Here is an 18316-nt window from a genome sequence, read left to right on the forward strand (position 1 = left end):
TAGACCAAAGCATTGTGGATGGATTTGGTAGACGGAAACTGAAAGAAGCCCGTCGTATACATACATACATATACGTGTGTGAGTGTGTGTGTGTGTTTGTGCTTGCCCCTCCTCCCATTACCGCTTGAGAACAGATGTTAGTATGTTTGCGCCCATGTAACTTGACGGTTCGGCAAAAAAACAGTAAAATAAGCACTAGGCTTAAGAAATAAGTCCTAGGTTTTATTTGATTGACTAAACTAAAAGAAACCCTTGAAGGCGGCGCTCCAGCATGGCCGCAGTCAAATGACTGAAACAAAAGAATAAAAAATATAACTCAAATCGTTAGCACTGGGGTCGATGTAATCTATTTTCACCCCCGAAATTGCTGGCCTTGTGCTAAAATTTGAAACAACTATAACTGACACAAAGACAAACATTAATGTATATATGTATGCATGCATGTATGTATGTGTGAGTGTGTGTGTCTGAATGTATGTGTGTATGTATGTATGTATGTATGTATGTATGTATGTATGTGTATGTGTGTATGTATGTATGTATGTATGTATGTATGTATGTATGTATGTATGTATGTATGTATGCATGCATGTATGTATATATGTATGTATGTATGCATGTATGTATGTATGTATGTATGTGTATGTGTGTATGTATGTATGTATGTATGTATGTACGTATGTATGTATGTATGTATGTATGTATGTATGTTTGTATGTATGTATGTATGCATGTGTGTATGTATGTATGTATGCATGCATGTATGTATATATATGTATGTATGTATGCATGTATGTATGTATGTGTATGTGTGTATGTATGTATGTATGCATGCATGTATGTATATATGTATGTATGTATGCATGTATGTATGTATGTATGTATGTATGTATGTATGTATGTATGTGTATGTGTGTGTGTATGTATGTATGTATGTATGTATGTTTGTATGTATGTATGTATGTATGTATGTATGTATGTATGTATGTATGCATGCATCTACTGTATGTATGGATTTAGCGAACTGCATGCATTTCATTTCATAACGCTATCGCAATCTGCAGCAGTTTTCAGTTTATATGTTCCTTTGAAATTGCCTACAAAATCACAGAAAACCCCATTGAAAAGGCGGAGAAAGTCGCAAAACAAAAGACATCAAATGAGTTCCATTGAAAAAGGATGCTGCATTGGTTTCAAAGTTATTGAACCTCGATTCCCATTGATATTTTCTCTGTATACAAACATGTGTAGCAGAAAGAAAGTAATGGGGTAATTACAAATTTCGGCGTATTTTGGGGAGAAATTTAGTATTAAATATGGAGAAATTCTCCTATTCTATTGTTGTTTTAGTAGTAAAGATAATGGGGAATGTAGAGAACTTTGAAAATATCTTGTTTTATGTGGTTTGGTATATTGATCTTTATCAGACATTTGTACAGGAAATGTGTGCGTGTAAAGAATATGAAATTGAAGCCAATAATATAATTAGAAAGACTCTTCTCAGACAGATTATTTCCTCGGTTTTATAGAACTTTTATTTATATTGATGTATTCATATATATTTTTCTCGAGATCACATCTTTTGTATCAGAATCAGTCATAAAATACATGAGTTCGCATTCATCAAATATTGATAATATCTCCCCCAAAGAGAGCCATCAAAAGTCGCTTGCAGTGAAATTCGACAAATTTCTTCCAAGTAACTAAATGACTTCCAAATTTCTCAATGCCCTGGATGTACTTTACATGGGTTAATTAAGAAGCTTCATAAATTTAAATAAAATTAAACATTTCCTCTGAAAATCACTTTTAACACCAGGAAACCACACTAATATCAGAACATAGATGGAGAGATGGACCGAATTGAACAGGAAACTGTATTCCAGGAAATTATGTGCTAAATGTAGCTTTTCATATTGAAAGTCTCTCCGTATTGCAAAAGCTAAACATTGCGGTCACTTTGGAAAACAAAGACAAAAATATTAGCAGTTTTCCTGACCTAAAAGACCTAAAGGACCATGGGCTGTAGAAATTAAAAATTCATCTCCTTTTGAACTTGGTCGGGAAGGAGTTTACTCGAATAACTTTGTAGACCATGGTTTATCCAATGAGACTTGATTTAAGATGCTAAATATGAACGAAGATCTTCCTTTTCTTTATCCACTCAGTTCCACACATTACCTATTTCTTTACTACCCACAAGGGGCTAAACACAGAGAGAACAAACAAGGTCAGACAAACGGATTAAGTTGATTACATCGATCCCAGTGCGCAACTGGTACTTATTTAATCGACTCCGAAAGGATGAAAGGCAAAGTCGACCTCGGCGGAATTTGAACTCAGAACGTAACGGCAGATGAAATACGGCTACGCACTTCGCCCAGCGTGCTAACGTTTCTGCCAGCTCGCCGCCTTAACTCGGTCCTAAACATTACCTTCGGTCAACTAACACACATATTTGATTTGCAATGAGGCGCAAACTGCATTAGTCTTGTGGAACCCACTTCATGCTGATGTAAGAAGAGAAAAACGTCGTTACTCGTACATCAACAACTTGATTGCAGAAACTGGCTGGGAATGTATCCAGGACCTCCAGGCAGTGATGTTGGACCGGAAGGTGTGGTGGGAGGACTTTGTTTCTGCACCCCAGTTTGGAATCCGGTCATAAAACTGTCTAAAACGCATCCTCAGATATTTATATTAGAACGTTAGTGTTTCATTAAGCTGTTATGGGACATTCTTTCAAGTCCTTTTCACCAACAGGGCTGTTAAACAAAATTTCGTTGTTCTTTCGTCAACCGTCTTTGTTATCATCAATTATTATCTAACATCGCCTTTATAAATTCATGGAAGAGATCCTACCGTACATTAGAACAAGTAGAAAGTTCCGTGCAGTTACTCATTGCTTCATTAAGAGATAGCTCTACGAAACCCTCCTTAGACAAATTGTATTTGTTGATGACGCTTTCTTAATCTCTTACAATGGTGACAAACTACATCTGATCATTACTTGGCTTATAATTGCCTGAAAAACAGTTTGGACCGAAATCCAGTGTAGACTAATATCATGGACTAGAACTTCTACAAATTGCTCTAAATCTACCTTAAATTACCACCAGAAATTGTTGTCTCAATATAAAAGGCGGCGAGCTGGCAGATTTGTTAGTACATCGGACAAAATGCTCGGGGGTATTTTTTCCTGTTTTATATTTTGAGTTCAAATGTCGCCGAGGTTGATAAAATCAATGCCAGTCAATCGCTGGTGTTGATGTCGTCGACTACCCCCGCGCATCCTAGAATTGCTGGCTTTGGGCCAAAACAGTTATATCCATTTCTCTTATCTCTAACGTCATGTCGAAACTGAAGGAAAATAATTGAGAAACAACCGTAGATTCGAAATACCAAAGCAAAAACAAGCAAAGAACCTGCCTTTGATATAGAAAACTGAATATATATCAAAGAACCTCTTTCTTCAGTAAATTCAGTGTTTGGCTTGTGTCGACTGCTACCAGCTTTTAAGCTTTCAGAACTTTTACGAAGGTGGCTTTGTGTTGGCTAAGAAAGGTAGATTACTTAAAAGCAATGGCCGATGACAATTAAAGAACAACAATAAAGAGGAAGATAAATAAAACAGTTGATTTATAGGAAGTGCAATACAAATATATCTCCCATTGTTTATTCTAAACCAGTTGAAGGAGAAACAATCATATAAATCTTCGTACATTTACCTATTTTTCAAACTATAGAAGTTTAGTGAATCATCAGTTGTAAAGCTCTCTGCTTAAACAGAGAAAGACTTGGAATCTTTCATCATGTGTGAACTGGTGACTAGCTTTGAAAAAGATGTTGACTTCAACCATATTGGGGTAGGGCTGTTTTCTTTTTGTAATGCTTAGAACATGATCTCCCTTAGATTTGCAGACAAAATATACACACACACACACACATATATATACACACACACATATACACACACATATATATATATACACGCACACACATATACACACACACATACTCACACACACACAATTAATTAGATGGTCTGTCGTTCTCGAAGATGACCAAGTACATCACATGGGAGAGATGACGGGTCACCGAGTGTTCAGCTGCGGCCAATCAGTTCGATGCATGTATGGAAGGCTCTACCGCAGGTCGGGCATTAGAAGTTTCCTGGGACAGAAGGAGAGGGGTTGGCTCTGGGTTTGCGCAGTTTGTGATATCTTTTGTGTCCTTGCAATCCTGTTCCGTTCGTAGGAGGTGGCACCACTGTTGGTGCAAATTCGGCTGGCAGGGCGGTTCTTGTGCTTGCGTTTCCCAGGTGTTTATCTGAAACCTCCCCAGTAAGGCTTTGAACGTATCAATGAGGAGCTTTCTTTGTCACCTTACGTGCGATTGCCAGTTCGCTCTAAAACAGTCTCTTGGTGAGTCGTGTGTCTGGCATTTGCACAAGACGGCCTGCCCACCTGACATTTGCACACCTCAGCAGTGTGTAAATGCCTGGCAGATCAGCTCGAGAGAGTACATCCGTGTCTGCGACCTTGTCTTGCCAGGTGATTTTCAACAGCACTCTCAGACAGGTCATGTAGAAGTGGCTTAGCCTTTTGCCGTGCCGTTTTGTAAATCGTTCTAGTCTCACAGGCATACAGTAGCAAAAGCAGTACAGCTGCTTGTTACACCTTCAACTTGGTGGCCAGCCTAATCCCTCTTCTCTCCCACGAATGTGTATAGAAGTCCACACACCACACATACATTTGGATTTCAGATAAAGTAGATCTGTGTATGAGTCCACCAGTTCAGAGGTTGCAAGGAAAATCATTAGTTTCGAGTGCTTTGTTGGGGCGCTCCACCCCAGCTGTCTTTACTCTTAAAATATGGATGATGTAATTGTTTTTGCTATTGTATAGAATGTTTTACTTGGATGATACGATAGGACATTACGACTGTTATGTATAAAATCTCTTCCCTCATACTGTCTCTTCTAAAATTGTCCGTCAATATCACTATTCATGTAGAAGTTTCTACTTGATGTTGAGATATTGAGGACGGTTTTGATGTTGAAGGAGTAGATTGTTAATATCTTCGTATCCCAAACATTCCTATCAATGCTATGTCACAAATATATTTTATATGAAGAATGCTCTAGCTCATATTTTTTTAAGCCTATATTTTCTGTCATGTCTTATGAACACAGTTTATCTATACATATATTGTCATGTTCACGCGTGATTCTTTCACATTCACTCGTCTCAATCAACAGACGACAGCTAAAAAATTTTATCGTCGCTTTTACAGCAACTTCTACTCTTTTTCTTTTTAAAACTACGAATTGATGACAAATGGTTCTTTGTGTAACGTTATTGGTATTTCTTTCCAAATGCAGGACATTTTTAGAAAATGTTTTCATTTTGACCAGGTGATAAATATCGGCAACTCTTCTAAATAAGAATTATCGACTCTTTTAAAAACTCGATATCATGTTGCATGAAATTCAAACAGGTATCGAGTGACATAATTCCTAACCGCAGCTGTTTCAACAGTCTTGATCTATGGAATATATGAAAGATATATATCTTCAATGAATCTCATTTATGTCATTTTCATAAATATCAAGTTATTTATTGCAATCGTTGATTGAATCTGAGGAGACAGATGGCCGATTGAAATGAATATTTCTTGTTTTGTTGCAGCTATTTTTCCCTATGCAACAATTTAATGCTAATGTTTCTTTGACCAAATTCTATATCTACATCAATCAGTTGAAAACTTCGTTATTAAGTCTAGTTGTTTCTCTGCATGATGTTGATGGCTTGATCAATGACAAATGAAATGTATGACAATAGCTGTTCTCATTATTCTTAACCTAACATATAATCGCTGTGTTTTGTAAAAGAAACTATAATGGGTTTTGTGTCAAAATAAACAGAAGTATAAAGACACTTTCGGTTTGAAGAATGGGTATCGTTAACTGGGACTAAGTCTTTTAAATGGCACCTCATATTTCCAACAAGTGTGCAATTTCCCAGATGCTGCGTGAAAAATCAAACAGTTTTATGTAAGCATCCCTATTGCAGTAAAGCTTTCTCTTTTATTTTGTTTCGTTTTCCCTTTATCACATTACATTATATAACAGCTTTATTAATTAAAAGTTGTTCGCAAATCCACACAGCCCCCCCCCCACCACCACCACCACCTCACCGTTACTTGCTTACCATTTACAATCGTGCTGGACTTGAATTAATTCTGGGGGAATTGATTTTAAACAATTTGTATAAAGCTTATACATAACATTTAATCAAGCAATCAGTATTTGGTTTTCTAACAAGTCGCTGTTTATAGTTTTGACAACAAGAGGCGTCCATGTTATGGCAAAGTAATTTCCTATATTAATTTCATCCAATATAGAAGTTGTAAATATAGATGAATAGTATTCTGTAGATTAACACAGGGGAAACGAGAAGATTACTGCGTGTGGAGAGGCACTCACCTTTCGGGAGCAAGTCTATAGAGGGCGGGTGCGAAATTTCTACTGTCTTATCAGGCCTGTTAGTTAAAGCAGGGGCGTCAAGAGAGTTTTTGACCCCAGGTCATGAAAACCCTCACTACAGCCATGTTAATATCTTTTTGTTATGATTATTGATATTTTCTTTAAGGCGGCGAGCTGACAGAATTGTTAGCATGCCGGCCAAAATGCTTATCGGTCTTGACGTTATGAATTTGAATTCAGCCGAAGTCAGCTTTACCTTCCATCCTTTCGGTACCGATAAAATAAGTACCAGTTGAGGACTGGGGTCGATGTAATCGACTTATCTCCTTTCCCGAACTTGTTGGCCTTGTGCCAAAATTTGAAACTAATTTCTTATTTTATTGTTAATGTTTTCTGTAAGGTGGCGAGCTGGCAGAATTGTTGGCGTGAAGGCCAAAATGCACACCAGCATTTTGTCCGTCTTTTCGTTCTGAGGTCGACTTTACATTTCATCCTTTCGGCATCAATAAAGTACCAGTGAAGCGCTGGGGCCAGTGTAATCGACTAGTCTAATCCACCAAAATTTCAGACCTTGGGAAAGGATTATTAATCATTAGACTGTGGCCATGCTGGGACACCGGCTTGAAGAATTTTTAGCCGAATGAATCGACACCAGTACTTATTCTATCGGTTTTGTTTACCGAACCGCTTCGTTACAGAAACACACACACACCTATCTATTTACTGAATCCTAAAATATAAAAAGTGAAACTGACATTATGAGATTTGAACCCAGACAGCAGAGAACCAGAGCAGACACCGCACTGCAATCTGTCTGATGCATTTACGACTGCTATCTCGCTCACATACTTATCTACCCATACTCCTCGGACAAGCATATGAGGGTGTGAGCAGACGTAGCTGTATGTCTGAGAAGCTTGCTTCCCAACCATGTGGTAGTGGGTCCAGTTCCACTACATGACACCTTGGGCAAGTGTTTTCTACTGTAGCCCTGGGCCAACCAAAGCCTTTTGAGTGGATTTGGTGGATGGGAACTGTTCAGAAGCTCGTCGTATATATATATATATTATATATATATATATATATATATATATATATATATATATGTACATATATATTTATATGTATATGTATATATATATATATATATCGTCAGTAAATCATAAATCCGAAAGAGAAGCACACTCTAAGTTGTTCAGCAGTAGAGTAATTAGATAAAGATAGTTCTATGGGGATTACCCTGGGTTTCACGTCCATAAAGTGCTTAGCTTTACTGCGTCTCTTCAGGCCCAAATGGCCGATGGCCTATGACCTCCCTTTAAAGTGGAGAAAGAAAAGACCTCATGGCTGGTTGTAGAACACATGGACAAAGGATATATATATCACGAAGACGCCTCGGAAACAAACTGATGAGAAAAATCCGCAGCGAATGGTCCTTGTATCATGTTTATCCTTTTTTCTTCGTTATTTTTTCCGTCCGTTATGTTTTCGCTCAGTTTTCGTCTAAGTTTTCCCTTCGTTGTGTTCTTTCTGTTTAACCTTTGGAATACATATAGCTGGTGTACCCGGTAATTCCCGGAGGTAAAGATGTTCTATTGAAACGCTTTATTACTCTGATATAAGAAAGCAATTTCGTTATAACTGCCACAAAAGGTGTATTTTCCGTCAGGAAAAAGTACAAAATACTGTCAGCTGGAGGAGGGAGAGATTGTTGGAGGTTGGCGAGAAAGATTGCCGGAGGTTGGTGAGAGAGGTTCTCGAAGGTTGGTGAGAGGGAAAGACATCATTCTGCTTAACGAAGGCATCTGGGAAATGTAAACTGCTGTCATTCGCAGAAAAACTATTGTTTTACCGTGAGAAAAGTGCTGTTGAAGTGAAATTTGGCAATCAAGGATCGAATCCACGCTATGCCTGGATGAAGTCACTACAAATACTCTGTGGAATAAAAAAAATTTATCTACTGTCATGGAAAAAGTGTAGCTGTAAAAATGCAGAATTATCGGAGTAATGGGAATTGAAAAAAGTATGTATGTATAGAAATGTATGAATGAAGCCTTTAAGGTTTAAGATTCAAATTAAGAAAGTGCAATAATAATGTTTAGCAGTTCAAAACTATGTGTAGTGAAATTCAGAATTAGGTCGGCTGATCGTAAGAATCAAATATTGAGCGCTTCGCTAAAATCTGCAGGTGGTATGGGCTATTTCCCCTGGGTTGTTTGAATAAAATATTAGTAATATGTAGTAGATAGAAGGATCCTATGGAAGGGCACTATTATCGATTTTTTTCAACAATCTAAGTATGTCAGGAGGTTTCCAGACATGAGTTCTGCTCACGAGTCAAATAAAGTATAAAAGTGATATTGTCTGCAAAAATTAGAAATAGGACACACAAAAACAAAATGACAAACGAAATACCTACAAACATTTTTGCACGGCTTGCTACCGATTCTGCCAGCTCACCGCCCTAATTTGTTTTCTTATATTAATTATATGTAATGTGGCAAACTAAATATAATGTAATGATAAATAATTATATTTGAATATATTAGTCAATTTGTATTCATAAAAATGTAATAAGGTAAATAATTAAATATAGCTTAATGAAATTAAATATAATGTAAATTTGTTTTTTTTCCGCCTCGTGCACTGCTATTCTAAATATATCGAAATTATTTGGAATTTGTAAGCACCAACCAACCGTATGATTTCGACGAGTCAGAAATGGAACGAGTTGTTTTCGGTGTTTCAACAACCACCTCCCAGACCTCTCTAGTTATGTCTTTTGCACTCCACACACCACCTGACATCGGTCAAGTTTAGTAAGGTTTACGACGAGAACGACAACGTTGTAGAATTTATTCGTTTAATTCCAAAAAGGAAGTTTGTTTATTAAAAATATTTTATTGTTAATAATGCACTACAAAAGAGATGCAACCGAATGTAGGGAATTTTGTTTTATATTTTGGTTTATTTCTGATTTTGTATCTCGATTTAGAACGTAAGCCCGAAGTTGTTGAAACTTCTATCTTTATTATTATTATATTATTATTATTATTATTATTATTATTATTATTATTATTATTATTATTATTATTATTCATTTATTTATTTATTATTTTTTTTTTTAAAAATTTAATTTAATTTTTTTGCAATGAATTCAACAATAAAATCTGTCGAATCTACCTCACCTGTAGAATCGACGTTATTTACCGGTGATTTAAAAATGATGTGACGTCAGTTAACCCGGGGGGGAGTTTAAGGAAAACAACTCACCTGCTGTCTTGGATATGTTGAAAGAAAAACAAAACGAAAATGAAAGAAATAGAAAGAAAACAAACCCAACTAAATAAAAAAAAATATACCATAATTCATAGTAAATAGAAGAGCACTGTCGCTTGCTTGAAGCGTTTTGATGCTGAAGTAAAATAATAAAATAATGGAAAAGAACTTCAAATAATGCAGAAAGGGAAAGTTAAGTAACCTGACATATTTAAAGATTACTTTTTTGCATTGTTAGAAGCTCTCCATCTTCATTATAGTAAACAGTAAAGGATGGTTTCAAAATGTAAAAAAAAAACCCAAAATACTGAATAAATAAATGCAAAATAAAGGAACAAACACTCTACTTCAAGTATACATTGCACTAGAGGACATTGGTGTGCCCTTCTAAAGGATTTTGAGGTTAGCCAAAACACTCACAAAGTTACTGTAGGTGCAGTGACGTAGCAATAATGTGTGCTCTTAAGTTTTCCACACTCGCACTCTGTCTCCTATTTCAGGCTTATGCAGCACACCCCAAAAGTATCTCCCACAGAAAAGCGCCGCCTGGAGCGGACCAGCCCCATCGCCCTCACTAGATATGCTACTACGCTTTTGATTGCATGGCTGAGACCGCTGGAACGACCAAGCACCTTCACAGTTATTATCTAATGCTACCAAAGTAATTTAAAGTACACGGACTGAGGTTGACTTTAGTGTTCAACCTTCTGAGGGTCGGTAAGCTTGTAGAACGACCGTGCGATAGGAAAGGTGATGAATGAATGGCTCCTTTAATACACCGCACGGTCGCTTACAATAAAAGCAAAATGGATAAATGAGTACAAGTGCCAGAAGGAAAAGAAAGACGACATAACCGTAGAATGTTTAAGAGAAGCTTTTATTTATGTGTTAACATGTATGTGTCTGTGTGTGCAACATAAGTACATATATAAAAATAACAATAGACAGGCCGTCATGCATACATTATATGTATGTGTGTACAAGCAAGGGTGTATGCATGTGAAATAAAATACAGAGCATTGAAAGAGTCTACAATAGGACGCTAGAAGAAGTTCAGACACAATGAAGATAAATACCAGTTCCTAGTAAGGTACACAATAGTTGAAGAGCTGTAACAAGAAGTTGTGGCGTAGAAGCAGAGCCGGTTGAAGCACGTGTCGTGTAAGCGGTTGTGGCTACTATGCCACTGCCGATCACTTGATACCGGAAGATCTCACAGGTTGTTGTACTTTCTGTTAACCACTTTGAAGTAATTCACGAGGAGTTGAACCTGAGCGAATGTTGCGGTGTACGTAGAGATGTTGTTGGCGTCGTTAAGAAGACCAAGGCGATGGAGATGGAGGTCCTGATGCTGCTGGTGTTGTCTGTCACTGGAACTGGCAGTGTGCTCTGTGGTCAATGGTTATACCTTAGAAGGTCTAGAACTAAAGACGAAATACGATGAATTGCTGAAGTTTTATAGCCTATTATCGGCTCAAACGGAGCTTTAGAAAAAACTGTGTCACGGGACCTTATCAGGTTGCGATTGGTTGGGTTGCATATTGGCGCACAATAGAGCAAGGGACAAATTGAGCCAATACCAACCAATCGGAGTAGTGGACACAACAGGGTCCAAGCTATCGAAGGCTAGCTGTTATCTGCTACGTCCGTATTTATGTTATATATAACAGAGAGAGAGAGGAGAGAGAGAGAGAGAGAGAGAGAGAGAGAGAGAGAGAGAGAGAGAGAGAGAGAGAGAATTTCACTAAGCGTCATCTACAAGCTAAACTACTAAAGAAATATTGAGATCGATTTAATCAACTATGCTATCTCTCAAACCGAGGCTTTCTCCTCGTGTAAATAATCAATAATTAACTAACATAGAATGACATTTAATGCGTATTATTTATTGAAGATAAACATGAACTTTATAAATTAGGGGCCAATTTTTCATAAACTAAAACACATCATCAAAGGGGCTTTAGAGATAGTTTAAAATAAATAAAATAACCATCACAGATTAAATAAATATTTCCTTGTTATAATATTACGCTTCAGTGTAGATTCAAAGTTGACTGAATCAATATGGAAATACAATCGATATACAAACACTGAACTAACATTAAAAATACACATAATTCAAACAGTGGAATTAGTTAGAAAAGAAGGGAAAGCTAGTTTCAGCTAAAATTCTTCGGCAGCTTTGAACGGTGAATAAGTCAACCCAACAACTCTTCAAAGACCCGTATTTTAACTCATTATCAACGTCAGAGACTTGCTGTCTGGGTAGGCATTTTCTTAATGATTCAGTATTTATTTTTTTATGATTAATAATTATATATTTACACACTTGTCTAAGGTAAGCACTGCACACCTTGTCCGCCTATACATATTCTTTTATCCTTTCATTCTTTCACTTGTTTCCGTCATTTGACTGCGGCCATAGTGGGGCACCGCCTTGACGGGTAGTAGCCGAATAAATCGACCCCTGGACTTAAACACACCAACAGCGGTTGTCAAACGCTGATGGAGTGAGAAGCACAGACACAAAGACACACATACATACATACATACATACATACATACATACATACATATACACAACAGACTTCTCCCAGTTTCCGTCAATCAAATCCACTCACAAGGCTTTGGTCGGCCCGAGACTATAGTTGAAGACACTTGTCCAAGGTGCCACGCAGTGGGACTGAACCCGGAACCATGAGGTTGGGAAGCAAGCTTCTTACCAACAATCATGCACACACACATACGTACATACATGTACGTATGTGTGCATGTGTGTGTGCGTGTGTGTGTGTGTGTGTGTGTGGAAAATGGGCTCAGATTCCAAAAGTTAACATTTAGTGTTATAAAAGACATTTGTACTCAGGAGGTGCTTATGCTAATGGTACAGACCACTTAGACGGAATTTGAGAGGTACAAGGTTCGATTATCCGTACACGCTTGCTGGTCGCTTTTCTTTTCTGCCCCCTTAGGGTGTCTACCCTCTCTTCGAAGCTGTTTCCACAGCTATTCCGCGTTCGAAATTTACTTTTTTTTTTGTATGTGTATATATATATATATATATATTTACATGAAAAGTTTTTTGCGTAATGAGATAAAAAAAAAGCCATGGCTATGTAGATATTAGAACATTTATAGATAGAAGGTCTTACAGCTGTTTCCAAGATATTTATAATTATATCCCTTCATCGGAGACGGTGTGAGAGGATGGTTAAGTAATAATTAATTTAAATGGGATACAAAATAGAGAGTGAAGTAGAGGAAAGAAAATAGATGTGAGATATGTAGGGATATTGAATTTGTAGATCCGTTGTTTAGGCAGAATGGTATATATGTAAGGGAGGCGCAATGGCCCAGTGGTTAGGGCAGCGGACTCGCGGTCATAGGATCGCGGTTTCGATTCCCAGACCGGGCGTTGTGAGTGTTTATTGAGCGAAAACACCTAAAGCTCCACGAGGCTCCGGCAGGGGTGGTGGTGATCCCTGTTGTACTCTTTCACCACAACTTTCTCTCACTCTTACTTCCTGTTTCTGTTGTACCTGTATTTCAAGGGGCCGGCCTTGTCACTCTCTGTGTCACGCTGGATATCCCCGAGAACTACGTTAAGGGTACACGTGTCTGTGGAGTGCTCAGCCACTTACACGTTAATTTCACGAGCAGGCTGTTCCGTTGATTCGGATCAACCGGAACCCTCGTCGTCGTAACCGACGGAGTGCTTCCCATATATGTAAGATTCATAAGGTATTGTCGTCCGGACAACCCTGTAGTTTATAGTTTGAAAAGGCAAAGACAATAATATTGACCAAGCTTACAGCCCCATGGGAAGAAGGATGGGTTCAAGCCTTTGAATGGAAACATACTAAGTGTGGGAGTCTTCTGTAAGAAGACTCTCATACTTAGTATGGTTCCACCAACGGGAGGCTATTATGGCTCAGGATTGAATTACCCAATTATTATTGAGATATCATCTGACGACACCAATTCCTCCAAAAAGTAAACTAAGAAACATCTTTTAGTTGTTATCTCTATCATATCTTTTTATCTCTTTTTCTTTTTTACATGTTTCAGTCATTTGACTGCGGCCATGATGTGGCACCGCCTTCAAGCGTTTTAGTCGAACAAATCAACCCTAGGACTTATGGTTTTGAAGCGTAGTACTTCTTTTATGGGCTCTTTTGCCGGACCGCTAAGTTACAGGGATGTAAACAACGTCACCACTGATTGTCAAGAGACGGAGGGAGACAAACATAGACACAGAGATACACACACACACACACACACACATATACGGTGGGCTTCTTTCAGTTTCCGTCTACTAAATCCACTCACAAGGATTTGGTCGGCCCGAGGCTATAGTAGAAGACCCTTGCCTAAGGTGCCACACAGTGGGACTGAACATGGAACCAAGTGGTTGGGAAACAAGCTTCTTACCACACAACCATGCCTGCGCCCATATATGTGTGTGTGTGTTATTTTAGACAGACAGACAGATAGATAGATAGATAGATAGATAGATAGATAGATAGATAGATAGATAGATAGATAGATAGATAGATAGATAGATAGATAGAGATAGAGGTCCTGATGCTGCTGGTGTTGTCTGTCACTGGAACTGACAGTGTGCTCTGTGGTCAGTGGTTATACCTTAGAAGGTCTAGAACCAAAGACGAAATACGATGAATTGCTGAAGTCTTATAGCCTATTATCGGCTATCTATCTATCTATCTATCTATCTATCTATCTATCTATCTATCTATCTATCTATCTATCTATCTATCTATAGATAGATAGATAGATAGATAGATAGATAGATAGATAGATAGATAGATAGATAGATAGATAGATAGATAGATAGATAGATAGAGGCTTTTGTTTGAAAGATATATTGAAGACACGACTATGTTCGAATTCAATCCTTTTTAGAAACGATTTTTTTCCTATTTCCTTATTAATGTTGAATGCATTTAAAGCAAGAAGCCATTGCAGCACATTATAATAATAATACAGAACACAAAAGAAAAACTAAATAGAAAATCGTTAGTTGAGAGCACGCCTGGCCTGGATAGATTTACTCAGAGAAAAAATATATAAATAAAGAACTATGAAGACCTTATTAATAACAAAATATAAACTCTCTCTCAAACTCGGTGTGTGTGTGTGTGTGGGGGGGGGTTCTATTTATCTATCTTTCTATGTCTGCTGCCTCTCTGTCTACTAACAGTTGCTCTGTCTGTCCTTCTATCTCTCTCTCTCTCTCTCTCTCCTCTCTCTCTCTCTCTCTCTCTCTATATATATATATATATATATATATATATATATATATACATACATGGAGAGAGAGAGAGGAGGAGAGAGAGAAAGAAAAAAGATAGGTTGCAAGCTAGGTTGCCAGATGGATATACATACATACATACATACATATATATATATATATATATATATGTGTGTGTGTGTGTATATATATATATATACACACACACACATATATATATATAACTTGCACCTAAACCATCGAAAATATATCTAGTTTTTGTGGTTTTGTTTTTAATATGTTGTCTCTTTATCCTTTTCTCACATAGACTAAACTACATATCAATGTCCTGCGAACATCTATATTAAACATCGTGGCGTGCGCGCGCATGTTTTCTTCTGTCTCCCGCCTATTTGCATGATTTCTTAAATGACGCGTAGCTCAGTGGTAAAGCTAAGTGGTAAAAACTAACGAAAGAGGTTACAAGTTCAACTCTTTTCAAGGACAAAAATGCACAGTGGTGTGTATCAACTTTATTTTCAATAACAGTTTCAAATTTTGGCTCATGGTCAGCAATTTCGCGGGAGGGGATCAGTCAATTACATCGATCCTAGTGCTCGACTGGTACTTAATTTATTGATCCCGAAGGGTATGAAATGCAAGGTCGACCTCAGTGGGATTCGAACTCAGTACGTAAAGACGGACGAAATGCTGCAAAGCATTTTGTTCGGCGTGTCAACGATTCTGCCAGCTCGTTGCCATTATCTTTATCTTCTATAGTGACTTTCATTGTGGTGGGTTCGTATCTGCGCGAGAAGGAAGACTAATCTGAGCTTGCATCAGGATGACTAGAAACTTATGTCGGATTTCGTCCTCCGCTACGTTCTGAGTTCAAATTCCGCCGAGGTCGACTTAGCCTTTCATCCTTTCGGGGTCGATAAATTAAGTACCAGTTACGCACTGGGGTCAATGTAATCGACTTAATCCGTTTTTTTTTTTGTCCTAGTTTGTCCCCTCTATGTTTAGCCCCTTGTGGGCAATAAAGAAATAAGAAACTTGGGTCGGATTATGAGTCTGAAGCTATTGAAACCTGTTATTTGGTAAAAGCTATAAATATAATGGCATTCACTGATACATAATCGTTTCATGAAGCATCCAGTAGAGTAACAACCATATTTTAGTTTATTAATATTCCCCTACATAGAACCCATCATAGAATCAAGCAAAATGCATATTCGTCATATTATAATGCATAAGTCTTATCAAGTTTATAATGCACGCCAAACAACCAGAAATGTGCCCCAAAGTCTTATGGTCAAGATGAAGAGAATGAAAGAACTTGCAGAAAATGGGTTGGAAAATTCAGACGTGGTAATTTCAATTTGTTTGATAAACCTCGATGACGGCATCCTTCTAAATTGGGAGACGAATTGTTGAAGCAACATTTGCAAGAAATCCTGCTTTAAAAGTGAGAGTTTTTTTTTTTAACTGAATTAAATGTTATGGGTATGCGGGTGTTCTGAAAATACCTCACGGAGTAACACGATCGTGCCTTGCATAGCTACGGGCTACTCTTTGGCAAGGCATGGCACCCGTTCAGCCACCCTGTCAAGGATATGGTGAAGTCATAGGACTGCAGTATGGCGGATTATGAAAGCAGAAGAGCTGAAGAGAGCCAACGGTGCATCATACATTGATGTTGAGCGGGGGAATCCTAGAAGATCAGCGGTCAGGATCACTAAGTTCTATCAAGAGAGTAACTGCAACGCATCCATTGGTGTGGCGTCCGTGGGGGTGTAATCAGCTAATAAAAGTTTCACTATGACCCAAGCTCCTAATTCAAATTCATGATTATCGTGTCATGGGAATCCGTGAAAGTTGCGAAAAAAAAAAATTAGCATTATGACCATTCATAATGATTTGGAGAGGGGAAAAGTTACAAAGTGGTGGAAAATTGATTTTCATGCCCTTTCGGGAGCAAATCGTTGACAGAGGCGTTGCAGTTTGTATCTAAACCCAAATTTTTTTAATAAAAAAAAACTGTATAGCATCCATGAGAGTGGTTTAACTAAAAAAAAAAATGTTATTATTTCGAAGAATGTGGAAGGAATTATTCATCTTCAGTTTTTAAGGGCTGTATCAAGCAATCACTTTTGAAGTCTTCTAACAGTAACTTTACCATTTCGAAGACTGCTTTGGATATATAACGTCTTACCTTAATAAATCATAGTGAGTGGAGGTTCTCGGTTATCAAGATAATGCTCGATTTCAGACTGCACAAGTCACTAAAAATGTTCTGCAATAAATCGGGTGGAAAAACTGCCACACTCAACATATTCTCAGGACTTTGCTACGTCATCTACTTAGATCTTTGCAAGACCATTTAGAGAGGAAAAGACAGCTAGCAGAGTAGACATAGAAATTGAATTATATACTTATACTTATTCAAAACCAACGGAATTTTTCAAATTAGGCATTCGAAAACTTACAAATAGATGGGAAAATGATAAAACTGAAGGAAATTATACAGTTATTTAAAGTTTGCACTATTAAATATCATGTTGTGCCGCTGAGGTCACCTTTGCCTTTCTTCCTTTCGGGGTTGATGAAATAAGTATCAATTGAATACTGAGATCGACGTAATCGACTTGCCCCCATCCCCCGAAATTTCTGGCCTTGTGCCAAAATTTGAAACCAATATTATGTTTTTATTTTTAAATCTCTCTATATATAAACGGCAGTTTGTCTGTCTGTGTGTCTGTGAGGTTGTACCCTCACCCTGACCACGGCTTTCAACCGATTCTGATGAAACTTGACACACACATAGCCCAATGTCATAATTCAAAAGTAACGCAGCGAAAATTTTGAAAAGTTCCTCCAGTTCTGAAAAAGAAAGCTTTTTATATGCAACACATTTTCTGTCTAGGGGACACAACTCGACCTTTTTATCGCCCAAAGGGACAGCTAGGAACATCGTATACACATAAGTATTCGAGTGAAGAGAAGACATTGCAACCTACACATGCGCCTTCGTTCCCCAGAGGGAAAGGACTAGATTGGGATTAGTCGTTGCCTACTAGGGGCTCTTACATACTCGGGCAACGCCGGGCTATGCTGCTAGTATATACTAAAAACCGGACAGAACTATCTATACAAGTTGATACATAAAAGACGTGATGACTAACGAAAATTTTTGTGTATAAGTGAAACTGTAGTTATATTAAAAAACTAAGAAAGATATGTTATTCCAATTACATCCACGGAAAAAAAAATAAACAGACTCAATGGAAGAACATTTA

General features: G+C 37.7%; 1 protein-coding gene across 3 annotated transcripts in view; it reads left to right on the plus strand.

Moving 5' to 3' along the window:
• The window catches only part of LOC115217169 (sodium/potassium/calcium exchanger 4-like), a 217029-nt gene that overhangs the window by 79393 nt on the left and 119320 nt on the right, over window positions 1-18316 (plus strand). The window contains exon 1 of one of the 3 annotated variants that reach the window (XM_036507718.1): window positions 17759-17769. The exons of the other annotated variants lie outside the window; for them this stretch is intronic. The gene's annotated coding sequence lies outside the window, so the exon portion shown is untranslated. Of the gene's footprint in view, window positions 1-17758; window positions 17770-18316 lie in introns of those variants that run through there. 3 annotated transcript variants of the gene reach the window in all.

This window comes from Octopus sinensis, linkage group LG11, assembly GCF_006345805.1.
Source record: "Octopus sinensis linkage group LG11, ASM634580v1, whole genome shotgun sequence".
In the NCBI taxonomy this organism is placed as follows: Eukaryota; Metazoa; Mollusca; class Cephalopoda; order Octopoda; family Octopodidae; genus Octopus; species Octopus sinensis.